This window comes from Dicentrarchus labrax, unplaced genomic scaffold, assembly GCF_905237075.1.
Source record: "Dicentrarchus labrax unplaced genomic scaffold, dlabrax2021, whole genome shotgun sequence".
NCBI lineage: Eukaryota > Metazoa > Chordata > Actinopteri > Moronidae > Dicentrarchus > Dicentrarchus labrax.
The window spans coordinates 17,492,512-17,516,250 of record NW_026136724.1 but is presented as its reverse complement, the minus strand read 5'-3'; the positions used below and the strand labels follow the sequence as shown (position 1 = coordinate 17,516,250).

General features: G+C 38.8%; 1 protein-coding gene across 8 annotated transcripts in view; it reads right to left on the bottom strand.

The window, feature by feature from the left end:
• Window positions 1-23,739, bottom strand: part of syt1a (synaptotagmin Ia) — a 160,004-nt gene that overhangs the window by 113,984 nt on the left and 22,281 nt on the right. For 7 of the 8 annotated variants that reach the window (XM_051393220.1, XM_051393215.1, XM_051393217.1 and 4 more), the window contains exon 2: window positions 1,056-1,109. The exons of the other annotated variant lie outside the window; for it this stretch is intronic. The gene's annotated coding sequence lies outside the window, so the exon portion shown is untranslated. The remainder of the gene's footprint in view (window positions 1-1,055; window positions 1,110-23,739) is intronic. 8 annotated transcript variants of the gene reach the window in all.

The window sequence follows — 23,739 nt, the reverse complement described above, 5'->3', positions numbered from 1 at the left end:
CTGTGTGGTATGAAACTCAATTGCATACAGAAAACTGTGAAAACTGCATTAATCAAGCTTCACCAAAGACATGCAACACTATTTATGATGTATGACAGTGGACACAAATCATTAACAAAAAAATAATTTGCCCTAGGCTTTTGACAAAAGGAATCCAATTGCCAACTTTTTGAGTAAAAAATTCTGAGGTAGATGTAGACTGATTTTGTTTTCATTGTGCCTTTGAGGTCTTCAGAAGTGGAACTATGTTTTAAGACCTGCAGACTTCTATGTCTGAAATGTGTTATATTTACCTTTGAGTATACCATGAAGCTTAACGTAACCTAAGAAAAATTGGCACACAGGTACAGGTAAGTGTGCTCTGGGAGAACTTACTTACATGTGAAAATGTGCCCTCTCCATTTGTATTTATTATTTATATGCAGGATTTATGCTCCTTCGTTGTCGAACCTGTGTTGGCTTTTGATTTTTTTTTCTTTTTCTCTTCTTTTTTTGATTATTTCGACCCCAAAGCAGTTCTCTTCTCAAAGTCCATTATACCAAAATGAAAGAATGAACACAAATGTAAACTATTAGTACATCATGTATAGAAAAGGCTAATGCCTCTCATCCTCTTGACGGAATGGCCACTCCAGTCCTTCTGATCACAGCTGACTTCACTCCATTGAATTAGCACACAGCCTTCTGGGCTACAGGCTCGGGGGCCATGTTGGAGCCTCAGTGGTGAATATTAGATTGCACGCCTCCAGATCTCATTAAAGGAAGCAACAGGACAATGTCTGCATCTTAAATGAGACCAGCGGCCATCAGGCATCCTGACTCCCTGCTGGATTTACTGATTTGATTGATATTGTGTGTATGCGACAGGGTATAACAGGAAGGTAAGATGTCCTTTGCAGTAAATATAATTAGGCCACTTTTGCAAATTACACAATTGAGGGAAAATTGAGATTTGGGATTCTATAGCATGCTGTAAATGGGCTTCATTATACTGTCTATTACATACACAGGTCATATAATAAATTAAATAAAGAGGCTATTGGCCGGACACTTACAATATCTCCAGTTAGAGGAGTTTCCTCCAGTCTTCCTTTCCAAATGGCAGATCACTGAAAAAGAAATATCATGGCATTAGTGCCCATAAGCATAAAAACATCTGCCTTGAAGACATAAATGCACCAATAAATACTGTATAAGTGGATGAGAAAACATCATATGACATACAAGTGATTTAACCAGTGTATCCCAGCCACAGTGCTTGCTACAATGTAATGTGTCTAATGAGTCCAGGAAGACATATGAGTATGGCTTCCAGGAAAATTAAATTAGTGGGTCAATTTTTTAACAAAGATGTCCAGTATTAGCGTCAAATTATTAGCTGAAGTTTTAAATAAACTACTTCTGCCCAAAGGCAGGATTTTCACAGTGGTTAACCAGTAGCCATTAATTAATACAGTTCAGAACCAATAAATTCCCAATGTCCGCTATTAATTGAAAAAAAGTAGGGTGGTACTCCAGAGAGGCGGTATGATAGCCCATAATAGGCCACTAACTGTAATTAAACTATTCACCTTGAAATCCATCCTTTTTGCTGAACTGAGAAAACCTTTCCCACCCTAATAATTGTGTCTGTATTATTACTTGACCTTATCTCAAACAACCCTCATGTCCTCATACTGATTTTCAGGTGTCTTTGATTCCACCACAATGTAAATTTAGAAATATGAACAACATGCCAATTATGCATGGCAAAGCGTGTGATTTAAGTTGATAAAGCCAAAGTCTTATTTTTGCTTACATTTTTTATCTAGAAGAAAGTGTTGAGTGGTGGCAGTGAGAGAGAAAATAAATGCTCATTTTCGAGCAGAGGTGATCACATGAATCAAGATAAACAAGTATAATCTCATCGATAATTGACAGATAGGGCACTTACTAAAATGCCCATTGACTTGCTCCTTCTTTCCAAAATCAATTCTAACAAAAAAATGTAAACAGTACTTTTAGTTTGTGATCCCAATTCTCCTCCTCGTTCAGTACCATAGGAGCTCAGTAGGTGTACAACCAGGCAGAAACAAAGAAGGCTACAATCAGTTAGTTTGAGTTTCAACCAGTTTGTTTTTTTATAATGAAAGATTGGCTTCAACCCAACTTCAGTCCTCTATTTTAAAATGTTAATAAGTCTTACAATAATTGTGACAGAAATTTGTGGTCTCATTTGCAGGCAGCAGATGGCACGCCATGAAGCAGCAATACATAAACAACATATGTTGGGCCACTTTAATGGGTTCAAAGGACAAACTATGTGAATGAGAAGAAAGTCATGACAACTATTTATACCTATCCCTACATACTCATAAATGACAACCTAACTACAGTGGGTATTCTTTACACGATCTTTGACAGTTCAACCATGTGAAGAAACGGTAGAAAAACATTAATACAGCTGTCTGTATTTCTAACCCAGTAACATGTTACATGTAAAACAAGGGGGGGACTTGAGATTGTATGCAATACTTGTATTTCTTTCACAGGAAATGTAATCTTGGACAGGTCATAATCCTTAACAAGTCCAACTCCAACATGGACAAAGCTATATTGTATACTGGCTTCATAGTGTTTCTTAATAGGGCCATGCAAGTATACTGCAATAAAGAGCAATCTGGGGATATTATTAGGAGTAAGGAAGCCAGGGGCACTTCAGAGAGATGACTTGTTATAGACCTAAATTAGATGTAAGTGGAGTGACCAATATCACACCATAGTAGGGGGTATAAAATTGGTATGCCAGTATGAAGTTATGAAGCAAACTTCAGCCATAACTCAAGTTAAGTTTTCAAGTTCTTTTTTATAAATTGTAAAAGTCACAATTTGAAAAACACAATTTTGTTCCCAAATGTGGAAGAAAGCCACATTTTCCAATATTTATTCTGTTTTCTCTGGATAGAAACATACAGAGAGAGAGAGAGAGAGAGAGAGAGAGAGAGAGAGAGAGAGGACAGTGGAAGTTTTGTCCATTGATTGCTAATGGCAGAAAATCAGTATGAGAGCTGGCCAGCTGTCTTCCAAAAGATGATACCGCAAAAGATATAAACAGCCGCTAATTAGAGGCTGATATTTACCAGTAGACAGCAGGAGGGCTTTGAAAGCCAACTCTGTGCTTTTACCGAAAAGGTGCTTCATGAATGTGCAACAGTCATGTGGATTTGAAAAACAAACACCTCACCGTCGGCCTATTGGGATATATGGTCTTAAAATAGACTTCAAATGGCTGGGGATACCACTGGCAGTCATTGACACCCAATAAGCTAAGTGAAGAGGGCCTACAGATGTGTCTATTTTTATAGTCGTGGGGTCAAGAACAGACATTTTACACTGAGTGATGGGGAGTGAGGGCCCCACAGCTAAGCTTCACTGTAGGAGGCCTGAAAACAAGATGTCATTGCACTCAAATCACATGCAGGGAATGCCCTGAATTTAACCAAAGCAGTTTTCATCATGATACCGCTGTAAATTTTACATTTTTTGCTGCTATTTGAAGAACCACAGCAGAAATATGTAAATGGGGAATTAAAATATCATCACATTAAATATTGTCATCAATTTATAAAAAATAATAAATAGATTGCTGAGAGGTCGTCTAACTTTCTAGGAGAGATATTAAAAAGCCAGACAGCTGTGTTTCTAAACTACAGTGAGTAAACATGGTGTATGGTTCAAGCTGAAATAAATTTGGAATAATGTTGGATGCTCATCTTTAATTATCCTAATCCTGGGGAGGAAATGCTCCAAAAAATTCTCATCTGTGTTTTTTCCCATATTTCATAGCTTTCATAGCGATTGCACCATCACCAGTTTGGTAGCCTGTCTTTCATTCTTCACTCTCATATTCAAAGGAGCCATCTTCTGCTGTCCTGCCTTCACTCTTAATATCCCCAGCAAACATTTATCCTGGGAGCCTGCTGGTGGTGAGCTCAAACATTATTATCATGGAAGTTTCACTGCTGGTCTGTAGACCAAAGCCATCAGTCTCATCAGCAGAAGAGTGACCAAGCCTTACTGCAGTTGAAGTACAATATGGTTGTAGAATTAAATTTGACTGACTATAGTCAAGTTTCCATCCAAATTTAGCAAATAGTTCAGCCACATTTCAAGAAAATCTGCAAAGAAAATGCAAATTAATATACATTTACATTCACCACTGCACTACTTGGATATTAAGAGTTGGGTGGATCAAGATCAATGGTTGGTCGCGCTAATCCCATCAAACCATTAGAGAGGAAAATGGCGTAACAAGATGACATACTTATGGTGTAACAAGATAACGTACTTAAAAGAGCACCAGTCAAACTTCAGACAAAGAAAAAACATGTAAAAAACATGACGGAAATGGCATTAATGTTTGCTTTATGCATTAGTTTGAGGAAGGTTGCAATCTGCTCAGTCTACACAGATATGATGTGTTTGTATGCCACCATTCTCTGTGTATTTCTACTGTTTCTTAGGCTATTTAAGACAAACATTTAAATATTCATAAAAACAGGTAGATGGAAATGCACTTTATGTAATACAAAATAATGTCTTTAACAGTAACACTTCTTCAAATACTTCTGGTCTAGATGGTACTCCTTTAATTGATTTCATATGCCAAAGAAATGAGAAAAAAACCATCCTACTTTTCCTTGTCTCTTGGACTTTCAATGCAGAAAGCTGGATTGAATTAAATAGGGTGCTTGTTAGACTCAAAGTTTCACCCTTGCTCTAAGTGGGCCTCAAATGCTGGAATATGATTCGAATGGATGTGTCAAAGAGGCCAATTACACTGGAAACTGTTGACTGTTGAGTTATTCTATGTGGTCGAAAGTTTAGTTTAGTGTCATACATACAAAATACCCAGCCTACATGGGCTTACAGTACATGTCACATCATCATAGAAAATTAATTAGCAAATGAACAATCACACAAAGAAAATATCCTGTATTTGTATCTATTTTACAAATTAGCAAACAATTCCATTTACTACAACGGCCCTAAGTACTAATACATATTTTGCATTTACTCACTATGATGAATGATCTGACAAGATCAGGGGCACATACTACATGACTATATTGGGTTCTTCTTAGACTCAAATATCTGAAAGATATTGATTGAGATAAACAACTGACCATCCCACTGTCCATTTATCTCCTCTTGACAACAGTGTACACAAAACTGCAATACTCATATTGACTAAGGAGGACAGTCTCATGAAAAACACAAATACAAAATATCAAGGTTCAGCTCATATTGGTGTTAAGATCTCAATATCTATTTAATAATAAGCTGAGGGGACCAATGCTTAAGGAACAATGGTGGCTCCTCTGTTTAGCGGCAGGGACACAAAGCCAATATCCGGCATGGAGATATTACCCCTGAGAAGGAAGAGCCTTCATCATTCTGTAAATTTCATGCCATCTTCTCCTTAGAGTTTGAAGACTGGATGGAGCCACTTCCATTGTTTTCCTGACGCCGGTTGCTTCCTTCCCACCAGACAGGCAGCCTTGACAACAGCCAGTTCTGAGGCACACTTGAATTTGGCTAAAAGAATTTGGCAGAGGGATACCTACCAGGCTGTTAGCAAACAGCCAAAAGATGAATGCACCTCTATTCTGCCAAACCTTTGCACAGGAGCACTTGTATTTTTGTGGGATATAATGAGACTACCGTATGACACTGTCTGGTATCCCCCATGTTTTTGAGCTGTTTACATATCACACATGACTGATGGCTTCTATTGCATCCAGAGTGACATCTGGAGTTAACATATCTACTCCGGAAGAATTAATGGGCAGACGAGGGGGGGACATAATGTTTTGGTTCTGCTGACGTAGTTGTTATTGACAGATTTACATAAAAACAAATGACATAAAATAAAATAGCTGTTACATATGTCTGGTCCTGTTACTGATTTGAGTATTAGGTAATGAGTCATCTGATGATTGTCAATTATAAAGAAGGGGTTTCTGACACGGCTTTGCCTACTTTCAAGGTGCATAAAGAAAGAAACACAGTTTTAAGGGTTAAATCTCTAATATTAAGGGAAACTTCATTGTAAAATCTTGTAAGTTGATGCTAATGAGGGTCACAACCTAAAAGAAGTTTACAAAAACACACAGCAAGTGTCAGTTACGAAATGTATGAATGATTAGACTGTGTGGCATCTTTTCTTAGCTTTTTAAATTAAAAATTCAACGCTACTCTTGCACTTGAGGCACACAATAATGGCATCACGTTAATGAGAAACCTTCGGCTCTATGTTGTAGTCACATTTTCTGATCTCACTTTATTGCAACAGTATTATGCTGTCTTGAGTTACAGCACATGTATACTGCTCAGTATTTTAGTGAAATCCAAGGGCCATATTTAAACCTAAATTGTGTTCCTTTTTGTTCAGCTCACTAAAAAAGGTATAACTGGTTCCATCAAGTATAGCCATTTGTAATGACAATCTCAAAGTACTCACATCTGAAACTGACTGATAGACTGGGAAATCTATCCAAAATAAACTAGCCAAGGGAAACAGCAGAAGGACAGCCTAAAACTTCACAATTATAAACAAGCTGTGGCCAATGAAGGTCAAACATGCATTTTTTTCCCTAATACACCATCTGTCCAAAGCAGGCAGGTAGGCTCTGATGTTTGTATTCGCACATGCAGGCCAGAACCTTAAAACTGGCATCTAACTAAAATATTTTAAATCAACTCTAACAGAGAGAAACCCCAATCAGCCTCAAGACGTCTGAATCCCTCGCAGGCAACATGAAAGTTATTGTAAAACCAGCAGACCCAGCAGAAGTCTTGTGGTGTTTTATAAGCAGAAACACAAGAGGTAATGACTAACAAGCTCCCCATGAAGCGTTCATAGATTTAAGTTTAAAACTGATATTGTTTTTCTCTGCTGCAAGCACAGAAAGAAACTTGAGTATCTCAGAAAAAAGAGCACTTATAAAAGTCAACAGCACTACAGTGGTAGAGACAGAAAAGAATGTCATGCTGATGATGATGCTGATGATAGAATATGTCCTTTTTTATGGATTTTTATGATTTAAAAAAAATCCATTGTCATAGAACTTTTTCATTAAATTAGTTTTTGTGCAAGGCTTTGGCTTTCCTGTGAGGGCTTTTTTCCACTCTGGAGGTATTAGTGTTCCAACTCCTCTCTCTTGAGGATTAACAGTGAAACCACATGAGAATGGCCCAGCCAAACTAATTTCTACACATCAATTCTACTCTGCCTCTGTCTGTTGAGGCTCAAAGAATAATTCAATGTTTTGTTTGCTTAGGTTTTTTTTGTGCAAAGGAGAAAGGATGGGTCTCTGCTGTCAGTTACTGTATGATCTGTTGCTCCAGTCAGGCCAGGCCTGTCAGTCAACATTTCTCTCTCTTGACATCAAAACATTTGATAATCACGCCACTACAGATGCTGAAGAGGAGAAAAAAAAAAGAGAAACAGCCTGGTACACTGTGCCTACTAATTATGCTGCCTGAGATGTCTCTTTGTCATCAGACTAAATTGCATGACATTTAACAATAAATTGCATTTTTGCCCATTTACTTAGCTGAGTGTGCAAGGGTAATAATCAAAACTGAATGCATGCAAATGAAAAATGAATGTGACAGGAATATACGAAACAGGCGTATCCAGTGTGGCGCATCCATGACTTTGGTTTGATTGTTAAGAAGGAGAACATAAGATGATGAAACAGACTTGTCACTTTGATTATGGAGATAAGTTTCTTTGGCAAACATATGTTTACTTCTCAAGCCACTAAAGACTTTCCCAGCACACTGCTCTGGGTGTAGGTGGATAAACAAAACTGAATTCTGGCCATCTGAAAAACATTTTCATTCTAATCTGGAGTGCATGTTTTCATGTACAGGCTCTTTGATTGGTCACAAGAGGCCAGCTTTACTGAAGCACTAAGGTACAAATATTTGAGATGTTTTCCTCAGATGGAGCCAGAAAATAGGGATTACCTTGGAGCCGCAGACATCCTCATCATGAACATTACTACAACCCAGCTGAATGGAGCGAATGTGAGCACTCAACATTAAGTAAATGAAGTAAACCTATTAAGGTTTAAGTAAATAAAATGAAATGTTTTATCTTGTATAAATGAAATGTTGTTTGGGTCTGGTTGAGTGCTACAGAAGAACTTCAATAACCATCTGGATAGAGTAAAATGCCCTTGACGCTGGCACTCAAATCAGACAGCATAATAACATTCAGATGGTCTCCCTGCATGATGATGACACAGCATTGGCAAGCCCTGCCCCTACGGTGCTCTGCCCTTGAATGATAAAGCCTTTACCCTTTGCATTTATACAGTTAGCTGAACTTCAATCACAGGCTTTCCTGCTCCATATCTCCAGAAAAGTAAAAAAAAAAAAAAAACGTCACAAGTTTTATCCTTGCATCCATTATTGCACCTGAGACACACAACTCACTTTTAATGCGGGAGTTGAAAGGTAAGCAGACTTTGCATAAAATGAAGCCTCACATGGTTTATTGGAAGAGACAACCATGACTATGTGTGGCATACTGCCAGACTCACTGGTCACCTCTGGTCAGGATGACCCACTTCAAGCCGAACATCGATCAAACACTGTTTAATTTGAAATAGAGCACCTTAAGTCTCAGCCAGTCTGGGTAAGCTGTTTAAGGCAATGCTCTTAGGATTAAATCTAGATCCATAACACAATTCCATGAGAAACATTCTGTCTTTGTTAAAGTGATGCACTACTGTACCTTCTGGACTGCAAGATAGCAAGCTAGGTTTCTGATGAGATATTTTATAGATTTACAGAATATGAACCAATCTAGAAAGTGGATTAGATACTCTTTGAACTCTCCCTCCTCTCTGCTTAGGGTTGATCAGGACTCAATCCTCTCATGTAACACAATCAAACTGAATGACAGCACTCAGAGTCGGCACTCTGGATAATCATGCAATCAAATTGCATTATTTGGCTTCCACAGGTGCAAAGCGAATATGGAGCATTTGCCATTGGTGCTAATTTGAGTCGTATTTGGCTCGTTCGCCTCGACAGATCTCTGCGGAAATCATTATTCCATGATGAGAGTGTTTTCTTCATATTTGAATGTTTAGTAATGGGATGTTTCAGACTATAATTTCAGTGATAACAATTACGTAAAGGACTTTAGTACCACATTGTATCATTCATTTATAAACATATATGGCCAACTATCCTGTCCAGCCCTCAGGTTTTAATCACCGGTATGATTGCAGCCATGCAGTCAATGCCAGAAAAACTATTTCCTGTCTATGCAGGATATTTTTCATGTTCAGTACATTATTTTTGCAGAGAAAGCGACAGAGAGGGTGAAATGCATAAAGCTATCATTCATCCATTTATCCATAGTTGATACATAAATTACTAACTTCACATTTAATATGATTTCACCCCATCATCCATTCTATTAAAGACATGGCATTAGAGCTTCACGATGGTAGCTAATTAAGAATGGAACATAATTATGTCTTGGCAGAACAAGACAACCTTTCTGATGTTAATGTGAAAATGGGCATTGTTACTGCATGCAGATGGCACATGAATATCAAGTTGAGAAGAAAAGAAAAAGATCTCGCTGAGCAGGAGTCTTTTTGCCAACGCTGACTTTACCAGCCCTGTTTTAACGGTTGCTAGGCAACACTCATTAGTGTGCTCCACTGATAGTCAGAGAGATGGGATGTATGAACCCAAAGTTAGACTTCTGCTCAGAGGCAATTAGATCTCTTTAGGGACGGTTTGGAAACGAATGCCAACACCTGACATACTGCTCTGATGAACCTAAGTATACACAGCATAGCCAAATGTTAAATCAGCTTTTTGCAAGCTTTAGAAATAGTCAGCCTTGGATGATTATTAGCTGTAAATGACATAATGCATTGCATCACTTTGTGAATGAAGAATTGAAATCAAACTGAAATTAAAATTCCTTTTTGCTAAGAAAACAGTATATATGTCCTTGGTGTTTATACTGACTTGAGTACAAATTTGGTCAAAGTCGTGATTACCAAAAAGAAGAAATTTAAGTTCTAAGTTACTTTTAAGTTATGTTTCTGGTAATTTGATAATGGGAATCAGTGCTGATGTTATCAAGCTAGGCTAACTAGCTTCCACTTTACCATACAATGGGTCCTTCTAAATGTTGAATGGTTTGAAAGGATGCTATAGGGGCTGGTTGTAAAGAAAAATATCCTGTATCAATCAGCTATACAAGGTTATGAAATGCTCCAGTCGGTAGATCACCATAGTGATTGACAGCACCACTCCTAGCAACGTCCTCGCTCCAAAATGTCAGTCATATGCTGCCCACCCAGAGGCTTGAATCTTAGACGCCGTGTTTAAAAATACTATATATATATGCACAATAGCTGCTTTATCAGTATAGTATATTATCTTATGCAAAACATTTAAATCTTTAATTTGTGATTAATAATGCCTTAATAATGCCATAATACCTTTCATTGAGACCATGCGTGAATGACATTCATTTACTTACTGGTTTAATTTTAGGGAGCAGAGAACTAGGGTACACGATTTTTTCCAGCCACGAAAAAGCAAAAGTCATGCCTCACACTTAAATCTCACCATGTCTTTTAGCTGCATTGTATTCAGGTCTATTCTTGGGTAGGTGGAGGAAGTAGAATGACTCTGTCTGTGCTTTTGAAGAATTTCTCACATTATGCTGCTGAATATCAGTGAATATTCCGCAGTTGAGTAAGAGGTCTTTACTCACTTGACACCAAAATATGAAGTTACGCAGCTGTCGTTTAAGATTGCTTAAACATTTTCTGCTATCAAACCCCAATTAAAGCTGCAGAAAATATCTTCATATAATGCAACATCGCCAGTATCGGCAGAACAAAGAAAATTATTCAAAAAAATTAAAAGTTAAATTAGAATGAGAACTTTCTAAAACCATAGAATTAGGTTGCTCACAATCACACATTGCTTTACTGTGAACACACTTTGCATTTAGATAACAACTGAAAGTGTTTCACTCTATCACAGCCACTTCATTACCAACAGAAATGCCTATTTGCTCTTTTGTTGCCTCAGATGTGAAACTAGCTTAAAACAGGAAACATAAAAAATGTGACGAAAGGAAAATATAAGCTGGACTACTGATGGCGTTATTGCTGAAAATCCACAGTGTTTGAAATGGGCAACTGTGACCTTATGATAAGCACAAATCACTCACCATCACCACCACACACACACACACACACACACACACACACACACACACACACACACACACACACACACACACACACTAGACCTTATTTTAATATACTGCACTTACAATGATGGTTAGTTATTCTTTTCATTTTAAGACTGGAGGAGAGGAAATAACCAATAACCTTTTAAGGGTATGTTTGCCCTTGCTACTGTGGGTGCACATATTTGATCTCAACCACATACTGTAGATCACATCCAGATCCAGTTCATTAGTTTCAGATTGAGTGCTGGGCATTTTGCGGTTAAGACAGTAGAGAAAATCCAATTTTGCGCTTATCCTACTGGCCAATTCTTTCTTTGGGAATCTTTGAGGTGGCCCGTCTAATGAGCTCCCATGAAATTTGGTTTCCACACCAGACAATATACCTCATTGTGTCCAGGCCAACATTTATTTCTCCTCTCTCCTCGACCCTTAGAGCGTGCACGTGCTTGAACACACACACACACACATATACTACAGAAATTAAGCTATTTGAATTTGATGAAGCTGCCAAGTGTAAGTCATTACCTTACAGCCAATTGATATGACCATTATTCTGATGAGCAGAATGGTCTTTTATGTGAGAAAATGTATTAGTAGGTTATGTGCAAGGGACTTCAATTAAAGAATAGGCTGTAATCTTGCTATGTATATGTTTAAAGAGTTATTGGTCACTGTAATTGTTATTACTTTCCATTCTGGCCATGAACCTTTGTAGCAGACTAGACTGTAGACTTTGTTCCATCCAAAAATACATTCTAAAGTACAACCAAAGCTTACTGTGTTTGAGGCTTCAGCACTCTGGATGAGCCAAATTTTGCTGGGTATCTTCCAAAATTACTTTTTTTGTGGGGGCAGCGCTTAAAAGCAAGGACGTCCCATTGTCTCATGGACAATAAAAATAGCACCTGGGACTTAAAGATACAGTGTCTGGGACAGTGGAGAAATATATCATTATAAATTGAATTATTATAGTTATGCATCATGGAATATTGATCATTTTAATTGTTAGGTGTTCAAATTCAAAAATTGGGAAGTAGCACTGGCACAAGCCTTTACTTACACACAAGATGTGTAATAATTATAGAGATTATTATTATATATTATATATTCCCAACTTCCCACTTATCAGACCCTCTAAGCTACAATGTCTAAAAAGCGACTTTTTTAGAGACTTATTGAGACCATCAGGGGAAAGGGGGGAAATATGATCAAATATAAAGGGTTGTCATGATAACTGCAGTAATGAATACTGTGCTATTGACAAGCCAGACACAGGGGATGGTAAGCCACCGCCACAACCGCATGTGACGCAACATCATCATGTCATGTTCAGTATTTGTTTGTTAAGATGGGAAAGCGCCCCAGAGCCAGAGCTGCCTATAGAGACTCAACACAGCAGGAGCGCTTATTTAAAACACAGTGCTACTCAGTATCTCTCAATTCACAGCCCAGGGTTGCAATACCACGCAAGAAAAAGTAAGACTGATGACTGGCAGATGTCCTTCATTCCCATCCATTACCCCAACATCCACACCCTTATTTTCCTCCTCTACATAAATGGCACTGAAGGTTGGCACTAGGCGTAAATTGTGAGGTGCAGAATGGTCCAATATGTAGATAATTACTAGGGACACTGGGCTGTTGTAGTCATAGATTTCTAACAATGCTGTAAGGTGTCATCAGCAGACAATACTATTCTGATAATCTTGTTGTACAACCCCACGCCCAGATCTCAGAACTCCTTCCGTCCTTACAAAAAGTAGGTCAGCTGACAAGTGTGGAGTATAGTTCATAATGCAACAGACTTTTCTGTCTTTCACACTGAAAAGAAACACGTTTTCCAAGTTGCAAACAACAAGGGTACTGTCATCGAGGTAGATGTCTGTGGCCCTGAGTGCCCTACATGCTTATTTTTGGCCCGCTGTCAGTATTTAAACAGATAAACGAAGGTCCTCTTGTACGTCAGGACATCAAGACAGAAACATACACACATCACACACACACACACACACACACACACACACACACACAAACTGCATCATCTAGCAGCCGCATAGATTAGGCTGTTTTAATCAAGTTTGTTTGATGAGAGCACGGTTTGACTGTGACATGCATCTGGCAGCAAAGGACAGACGAATTGAATTAGTCCCGCTGTAGACAGTACAGTAAACCTTTGTAGAGGTTTGCTCCTAAGATTGAGAACTGGCCAAGTATTTTAAAAGTATGTAAAAAAGAACTATCCTAACCAACACCGTTATTGGTTTTTACAGATTTTCACCCAAAAAAATATATGTATTAAGCAAAAGATTACCTTCCCCTATACATGCATTGCTCACCATGGTAGTTTTGCAGTCACTGTGGCAGCACTGGAACAGGCTAAGAACATTCTTCAGTAATAAGAAAAAAACTGGCCTGCTGCTCAATAATTGGTTTAAATAAATAGTTAGAAACTACAGGGGAGTTCATGTGCTTTTTCTTCATTCTAAAATTTCTTATAGTATTAAAATAATTCAAAAGACCAAGGATTCTTCTATTTCTTTTTCTTTTTTTTAAATAATACCCAAAAACAATGAGCCCTAAGTGTGTTTCATGGCCAGAGGACTGAATCAAAGCACACCAAATTTCACAAACAGGCTTGTGTAAGACTGGAAGGCTGATGTTCTGGAGTACTGACCATAATAATGTACATCTGCAATGTGAAAGGTGTGGAGATGCTCATTTTCACAGCAGGCACACTGAAACTGTTACAAAGGCAATCGCTCACCTTCATGTGATTATATTCTCAATTTTTAGTATTTGTTCGGCAGCGGTTGCAAGCGACAAACCTATTTCCACCTCCATTCCAAGATAGCTGTGAAGCCAGCAGGGTGCATACAGGATCTGGCTCTGAACCCCCACAATGACATATTCAGTATTCTATGAGTCAAGCTATTTGAACCCCTTTTATGACCTTTTATGTGTCATTAAGAAGTCAGAACAGCGTCCAGCACGTCGAACTGAACGAAAATGTCTGAGGCCCCTAAAAGCTTCAACCATGATTTGTCAAACATCTGCTTCTTTTGAAACCTCTCTTTGAAAAGAATAGAGCTTGGAAATAATGAAGCAGGGGGTAGCCACAGTTATAGGTTAATGGGATGCAAGTTAGCATAGTCTCTAATAATGTGTTTTAATGTATGAAAAGGCCAATTCTGTGAGCCTGTAAGCCACCAGCCTGACTGTGACAGATTGAAATGGCATTATTACCACCTACAGCAATTCATACAGGTTAGCTTAGGCTCAGGCTGACTAGAAAGACTCTGAAGTAAGTTCAGAGGTGCTTGGCAACAGCTGTGCATGTAAATGGTTAGCTGGTAGTCGACTGGATCATGAGATTTTGGCTATGGCAACGGCTGCACAGTATGAAGAACATATTAGCTATGACAGAAAAAGTACACAGTCATTGGTAAAGTGTAGGGTTTGGATTTTGAGACAATCCACCCAGCCAGACCAGCCCACCATGGTGGGTGTTGCAGTCGACCCAAGAGAAGAGGGAAGAAACCCAGGATAGGAGCCATGCTATCCCAGCATGGACTTAAGGCTGCTCCTAGCTAATGTCCCCTCTGGACAAAAGGGTAATCCTGTAGCACGGAAGAATTATTTCCTGGGTATATGCTTATGTATATAAATAACTTTATGTTTTATTTTAGATGTTATTATAGGATACATTTATTATCTTTTTCTATGCGTGTAGCATGAGGGGACTACAAACTCACTACAGTTATGGTGCTAGAAGTCCAGTCTGTCTGGTTGATGACCAAAACGTCTAAGTCTCTTCATGACGCAGCTTGCTCTGCCTAATCAGTTGTTTTTGTTCTGGCAGAAGGGACTCTACCTCCCCAGCTCACGTCCATTATCCATAATTAACAGAGCAGAGGGCTGCAGATGAGGCAGAGAGGCTCAGTATGGAGACAGCAGTGTGGGTTGCATTAGTAGAGCTCCTCTGTAATGATTTGAGCACATTCAATGAAGGATGAGGAAAAATGTAAGAAAACAATCTATCAATTTTCTTTAACAGGCAATATATACAAAAAGTTTGTGAATAATAAGTGTCATGCTGCTTTTTGCAGAAAATGACATGCTAATTTGACCTATTGTTTCGTTTCCAGAAATTCATCATCACATCAAAGTGCCTTGTTGAATACAAGTGATTCAGAACTTCACAAAACAATGATATTACAGCTAATCAAACCTGGTAAAATGAGTATCCAGCATAGTTAAGTGCAGCCTCTGTCGACATTCTAATCAGCTACCTATTCAAAGGTGAAAAGTAGCATTACGTAGAACTTGTCTAGACACCCTGACCCCCACACTAAGGTCCGAGGACAAAGTTAAATCAGTACTTTCATTCTCTCTTTAAACTTGAATTGCTCAAACACACTCCACTAAAGAGTCTGGATCAAACAAGAAAACAAATCTCAACTGTTTTTCATTATAAAGACTCACAAAAGGCTTGAGGCATCAATGAGAATTTGACCTTCGGGTCCCAGCAGAGCCATGTCAGTTTAAAGTCTATTTGTTTAAGAGAGGCTCTGAAACAACCTGCTGAGTGTAACAGGATAGTCTGACATCTTGACAAATTCACTTATTTGATGTCTTGCCTGCTTAGATAAGAAGATTCATGTAATCTCTGTGGATTCAGTACAGGTCTTCCCCCCTTGAGAGGACATGTATTGCTATATCTTTTTAACCGTGGCTAATCATTACACTGCTGGCTGCTGGCAGTGTCGGTGGGTCAATTTTAGTCAACCACATTTTGGATTATGTTTAGTTATCCTCGGGTCTATTTCAGCTTAAAAAAATGTATTGTAGTTTAAGTAAGTGTTCTCCGGAGTCCGTCTGGACCTATGAAGACCTATTCTTGATACCTCTGTGAAGTGATTATCCTAACTCAGCACAAACATTTCAGACAACGTTAAACTGTCGGGGAGCCCTGCTAGTTCAGCTGGTAGAGCTGGTGCCCCATGTACCAAGGCTGAGCCCCTTGCTTCAGCAGCCACAGGTTCGAGGACTGTGGCCCTTCGCTGTGTGTCATCCCCTCTCTCTCGCCTCCTTTCCTGTCAATCTCTTAAGCTGTGCTGTCGAATAAAGCAAAATAACCCCCATAAAATATATATATAAAAAAAGGTTAGGCTCTGTCAAATGTTAAAAGCTTATTACATGTTGTGTTATGAAAGGGTCAGCTTTCAGGTAGGGAACTGTGCAATTGTTCACGCTTATGTTATTAGCTCTTGCTAGGAAGGCAAATAAGGGAATTTCCCCAACTTTTATCGCACTGATTAATGTCATTTTCAACAATAGATGCAACAAATATAATTCAATGTCATACTTCTGTTATACGTACCTTATTTATGCATGTGTTTGAATTTATTCTAAATGTAGTAATTATACGTTCTCTCCTCTCCTTGTAACCCTTTTCTCTCTGTCACTGTTTTTATTTTTTTTCTCCTTCAATTATTTTTACCACATCACTCTATTCAGATTCAGATATTCTTTTCTTTTTGCCACAGTGCCACTTACAGCTCTTGTTCCTGATCGGAGTTGTTTCGAGCAGCGGCAGCAACATAATTCCAGTCTCTGTCTCCCTTTTGTATTTGGCCTTTCATGTGATAAAATCCATTAAGAAAGTAACTGAGTGAGTGAATAGAACAGCATCCCTGCAGAGTTCTGGCACTGTTCCATACCTTATGAGAAACAACATATGTCGCTCTGCTTTAGTTAAGATTTAAATGTTTAATAAAGCCTATATGTGACGGAAATGAACCAACATCTTACTTTGGATTCAGCCAAGATAAACACTGTGACAACAGATACACGTGTGTAAACATTAACATCTTCCTTACGGGATTAGTATGCAAAACTGTTCAATATTGATTATTATAGCTTGTGTATTTGGATGCTAATTTAGAAGTTGGATATTGAATGGATATGGATAATGGATATTGGTTCAGCTTTGGCATTATATCGTGGATATAATCAACGTCAGTCAATCCTTTTCTTTCAGGATGCTCAATTTCTCCTTTTAATTGGAACTTAATGTCCATAGGAAATGCCAAAATGAGGACTGTAATTTCCCAGTGCCACACTACATTCATTATTAGTGCTTGGTAAACAAAGGCTTCCATTGCTGCCATGCTCAGTCTCAGCCCACAAATTCAGAACTGATCCTATTCCATTTGCATTCTGCATTTTATAAGAAGCAATTACCAGTGCTATAACAGATCTCTCTCTAGGAAAATCATATATTGATTACTAATTAGTGCCTAATGAAAACGTAACCAGCCATTGATTGGGGGGGTTAAATTACTCTTCTGATTATGCTTTCTGCATATGTATATAGACAATCTTATTTTAAAAAAGGTGATGAGCTCTCAGGGAGTGGGCGGGGAGAGTCCTACGATTGGCTCGTGTGGTTTTCTGCTCCAGTTCCAGCAGAGATGTGTGTTATATAATGTGGCCTGTTGCGTCATGTGAGCTAGTCTGTGCTGGACAGAACTGCTGCTCCTTGCTGTGACATGTGTGCATGTATGTGACCGAAATTGCATTAATTAATAAGGTTGCATTTACAATGGTTGTGCAAAATATGAGGTAGAGTTTCCTGATGTTTGCATGCACAATCCACATGTCAACTGTCTCAAATAATAAAAATCCTCCTCAAACAAAGTCTCCCTGGGATTATGTTGATTATTGGGTAATGTCCTATTTTTTGATTGACATAGATTTAATTAATTAATTTACCTTGTCAGTCACAAAGAAAGGAAGGGTCTCTCATATCAGAATCAGAAATGCTTATTGGCTAGGTATGTGTACACATACCATTATTTCTAGTATGTTGTACTGAATACACCAAATATATACAGAATATAATACACATAATATATATTACATAATACATATAACATCTTAATTTATTTGGCTTTTAAGAAAGCCATCAATGTAATAGAAACACTTGCTGTTTCTAGTTTTGTTCGATACAGTGATCCTAGCTACATAAATAATTCCTTCTTGAAGATTAGAATGTTCAATTTATATAACAATGAAAGTAGACTAAATATCAGAAACACCTCATAATGCAATACAAGTCAACAACACCCCAAACAATCTCCGAATTCAAGATGAAACAACAGCTCTTTCAAAACAAGGAAGGGGGACATTATAACCTTTATGAAAGTAGTATTTATTCCCTTTCTTCTATTGGGCTGCATTAGTTTTCAATAGCTGTACCTAATAAACTACTACTATATTTATGCTACAGAGCATAAATATGTGATAAGTAAACAAATAATTTACTGTACATAACAGGCAAATGACTCTCGGTACAGTAGTTTATCTCTATGGTTCACAAGTGACTATTTTGGTTCAAACCATAGGACAATAGCAGTAAGAGAAACCTCAAAGTCAGTCCTCCTGGGGACAAACAATACCTATTTTGAGGAGTAAAGAGAGGAGTGCAATCAAGCCCCTCTTCTGAGTTGTTATGCCTGCATAGCAGCTCCCACTGAGCCCCTGATCCCCTCAAATCACATGCAAATGTAATTTATGTTCCCAAGTTGGCCACATCAACTGCCCACCCACCTCCCAGGATATTTGCATGTGAAGATTGCACTGCTACACCAGTGAGAAGGTGGAAGGAGGAGGAGACTGTTGGAGTGGGGTGAGACTGTGAAGGAGCTGTATGTACCCGAAAGAAATTCATATTCATCAGTTTGTTCTGGAGAGCTTGCGGGACACCACAAACCACAGAGTGCAGAATACATCAGCCCATGCCCGTCAGCTTGATGTATATTACATAGAATAAGCTTGTCTTAGACTTTTGTTTGCTTAAATAATTCCTGTGGTTACAAACACTCACACTAAATTAACACAGTCAAATTTATGTTTAGGTGTTATTTTGCAATTTTTTTCCCACCACTCCCTTTTCAGATAGACGTAATTATGACTGACTCATAGCTGATGGCAGTCCTTGAACGAACCGTACTGGTAAGTTTCCATTTCAGCCTTTGCAATGTCAATCACCTTTTTACGTTCTCCTGCTTTACAGTTGCTGCTCATTGAATGGATTGAGACACGGTGCACGTCGACGGTTTGACTCAAGCCTTATCGATTAGATGCAAAGAAATCAAAGGGCAAGTCTCACCAAGCACAAAATTGGCCTTAGAAAAGAAGCCCCTTCATCATGTACCACGTCATAACCACTACTAGACATCTGGTCCGAAACAGACCATGTTCATCTTTCCAAATGTAAAAATAACTGGTTTTAAGATAAAGTGATATCCTTTTTTTTCAACAAGGCAAGACAAAGAAGAACCAACATACAGCTGAAAAAGTAATTTCAGATGTGCCAGAGAAATTCAATTCCGAAGTATTGTATGTGGGTTCAGATTCTGATAAAATGTGCAGCAAAACTTTTCCAAGTTCTCAAGCTGGAGGTCAGCACTCAACTGTAGCCTGGGGGCTGTCTGCTTTAAGCAGCAGCTAATGTTCTCTCGTGTCCCTTGCTCTGTAGCCTGCAATGTTAATGTAAGGCTGGAAATGTAAAGTGACAGAGAGCACTTTCAAGGTTTTGTTCCTTCAGGCAGCTGGCTTTCAGTGTCCAGTCTGCCTGGATTGGAAACAACCAGACCTCACCCACAGAGATCACAGTCAAGTACAATGTGACCAAGAGCTTCTCAGTAATAGGAAAAGTCTTAATTTCATTTGTATTTTGGGAAATCTTGGCAAAGTGATCAACAATGATAATAATCTGACTCAGCGAAGCCTGAAATACAGATGGACAAAATGATATAAAACAAAAAAAACTCCTTTTATCTTCTTATTTTGTGAGGTAGACAGAGAACGGATGTGTTGCATTGAAGTGTGATGGTGGTGATGAAGGAGCTAAAAATAGAAATACATCCAAGGTTGAAACAATGACCAATGAGGCATTGTTGATGGAGTTAAGATACGGTCAATACAGTGACAAAGCTGGCAGCCAGGCTGGACTGAAATGAGCTCAAACTGGGTGGCTTGCATGGCTGCCAGTCACACCCACTCGTCAGTACAGGATATAAAGCTGTGTGTTCACATGATTTTTACGAGTGGGTGAACATTCTCATAGGATATAATAATGTACATTGTGTAAACATAAGGTGTTCTAAGAAACAGAGAGCATAAGAATCGTTATGGATAGTAAAGTATCGGCTGTTAGGGCTGAACGATTAATCATTTTTAGATATCAAAATCTCAATTTGACTAAGGGCAATTCGCTGCAAGAGCCACATTTGTAATTATAGCTTACATTATTAATCGTGTTTTAACAAGTTGTAAAAACTTTTAATGAAAGTTTAGTCTGTGACCATCAACTTTGCCATCTACAATGACAACTGTGACCGGCACAGCTGTAGCTAATTAATGTTAATTCAATTGACTGACCAAACTAGAAAGTCTAGGTGGTTTCTCTCACTTTGTATCACTTTGATGTTTGGAAAGAAAGAGAAGGTTGTAGCAGTTAGCTGGGTAGTAGAAATCAAACAATAGTCAAACGCTTTCACTTCAACTTTTAGCACACCATGAAGCTCGAAAACTTGAGCTCAACCTCTCATCCTGGACGTCAAGGATATGGAGCTGTGAGGCGGCTAACATTCGTTAACACTAAGCTAAATCAGAATTTTAGCCAACTGTCTACAGCAACTAACCCAGATTGGAAAAGACCTGGTCCAACTTGTTCTGATCAGTCTCCACACCCAAATCACATTCATAGTCAGCGTAACAGTTGTAATGTGTGTTCCCTCCTTAAAGTGAAATGCTGCCAACTGGGGTCATCAGATATTAAAACATTGTTATTGGTGATGTTTGTCATTACTTGGCAATTACTAGGCAATTATACAACTGCTACAGTATTAATAATGCAACACCAGATTTATAACTTTGTAACTATGCTTTGTGGAAAAGTAGCTTGTTTAATATAACGTAGACCACAAATACAGGCCTGGACTTTAATTTATAGAAAAGGATTGTAATATAAATCCAAATCACCATATTGGTGAGAAAAATTGGAAATACATCCTGAAACATTCAGCCCTGCCTTCATTTTATACAGCTTGTAGATTTAAAAAATACCTTTTACTTTACCTTTTACCATACTTATACATCTGTTTATTTATCTAAACATTATTCTTACTTTACTGCACGCCCCACGGTGCACCCTAATAGCCTCCAGTATTGATTTTTTTGTATATTCTCAAACGATGTATGATGCTGAGGAGCAAAACAACACATTTCTCCTCCACCCCAAAACCGAGTTCAAGAAACCCAGAGAGAGAGAGAGAGAGAGAGAGAGAGAGAGAGAGAGAGAGGGGCGATGGGGCACAGCCAAGTCTCATCCTGCCTGTGCAGCCGCCAGATGAGCACCCACCTGATTACCACCCCTGGAGGCCACTAAGCATCACCGAACAGCTGGCAGTGCCACGTTTATTACCTATAGATTATTCCCAAGCAATAGCAATTATCAGTCTGTTTCACTGACAGGCAGGAACATACTGTAAAGCTCGGGTGTGCACCTTAGTAGTAGGACACACAAGAAAATGATAAAGAAAGAAGGAAAAAAACTGTAAACTATCCTGCAGATGGGGGAAGAACCTGTCAGACTTAAAGAACCACTGAAGGTATGCCGCCATCTTGAGTCAGTGCAAGTGCCACCGCTTGCTGTGAGTCATGTTTATATTTAGATTGGGGAGGAAGAGGAGCAACCGGCGAATAATGCACATCACCTTCCCCAGTGGAAGCATTTTGCTGTGCGTGAGAGAGAAAGAGAATATTTGTCTGTGTTTGTGTGTGTATGCATGTGATCCACTGTCTGACCTAGAAAAGCAGTTGCACCAATCAGAAGATTCGTGGCAGTTGGGCAACACACTATACAGTATAAATAACTTGCCGTGTGCCACTTGCATGCATAATTACAGAGCAGAGAAGCAGAAGCATACAGCCTAAAAATAATAAGCCATGATGTGTTCCCTCTCTCTCCTGGCTATGTGTCTTAAACATGGCTTGGACATTGTGTGCTCCTGTACAGCAGGTGGGGCTACAGTATCTCACTCATCATTCAATACATATTGTGCTATGAATGCTGGTAGATTGAGTATCCAGGCAACTGGATAATATCCTCCTAGTTTAGTTTAAGAGTCAGTAAAACTATGTTGTTTATACAGACAAAATGTTGAATCCAAATTGAAAGTTTCCAATATTACTGTGGACAGAGGGAAACAACCTACTGACTGATAAGATGTATACAGTATGCCATCAATCAGAAGCTATCTTATAATAGGTTTCTTAGGAGGATGTAACTTTGTCACCGCTTTTGGGATATAGCTTTGTTTGCTTGAAAAATAGCAGCATAGTACATACACTGAATGTACCAAAAAAAGCAATTATATTTTAGTTTAGTTGTCTTATCTTTTGCACAGTCTCGGTGTCAAAGCTTCAAAATCCTTCCCCAATTCGTCTTTATAAAGAGGAAACAGAAAGAAAGGGACAATTGTTCTCACCTGCCTCATTGATGTACAAGAACAATTATCTCAAAAACTCCAAATTTGGTGATTTTGAATTTCTCTAAACTTCTGAAATAAACTACACAACTAAATGTTCCTTTATTGAAAGGAACAATTCTCCTACTTCTAAAGCTAAATACAACATTAAAAAACACACTGAAAACAGGGTTGTTTTTCTTAGTTCATAAAAAGCTGACATGGTTTTCACTGGACAGCCACCGTTTCATACATTCATTGTTAAGATCCCTGTATAAATAGCCTAGAAAATACAGTAGATAAGTTAATGGAACAGAGGTGGAGGAAAAAGAGAGCAGGCTGACATGGCTAATGAAAACAGGACACAATGAGAGTACAACATCAGAGGTAATTCATCTATTTTCTGTAGTGCAGTAATAGAGTCTAAAATCTCAATAATAGCCAGAGGGACTTAATGGATGTTGGAAATCAAACCCCCAAAAAAATCAAGCTGGGGTGTCCTTAGCTGTTTGAAAGGTAACAAACAACACATATACTCAGCTTAAATCTCATTCGCAAGAGAGCCACAGAGTTCAGCAGGGAGGGAGGGAATCTGACTAGAGGTCAATGGGGGATCTTGGCGAGCAGAAAGGGCAAATAACGCGGCACGCAGCAGAGGATGCTTTGACCTTTTACTGCTGCTTTTGGAGCCAAAAGAAGGGCAGGGGGCTGGGTGGAGGAAGCTCTTGCCTGTGGTGAACTGGAAGCACCTCAGATCTCTGGCATCTCCGCCCCCTTTAACAAACCTCCACCTCCTTCTCCGAGGAGCCAAATGGACGTCACGGCGGACTGTAAGGGTTATAGATGCTGACAGGTCTGGGCAGCCGTCATAAGAATTACCAGGGACCGGTGAAGTATCCGAGCACTCTC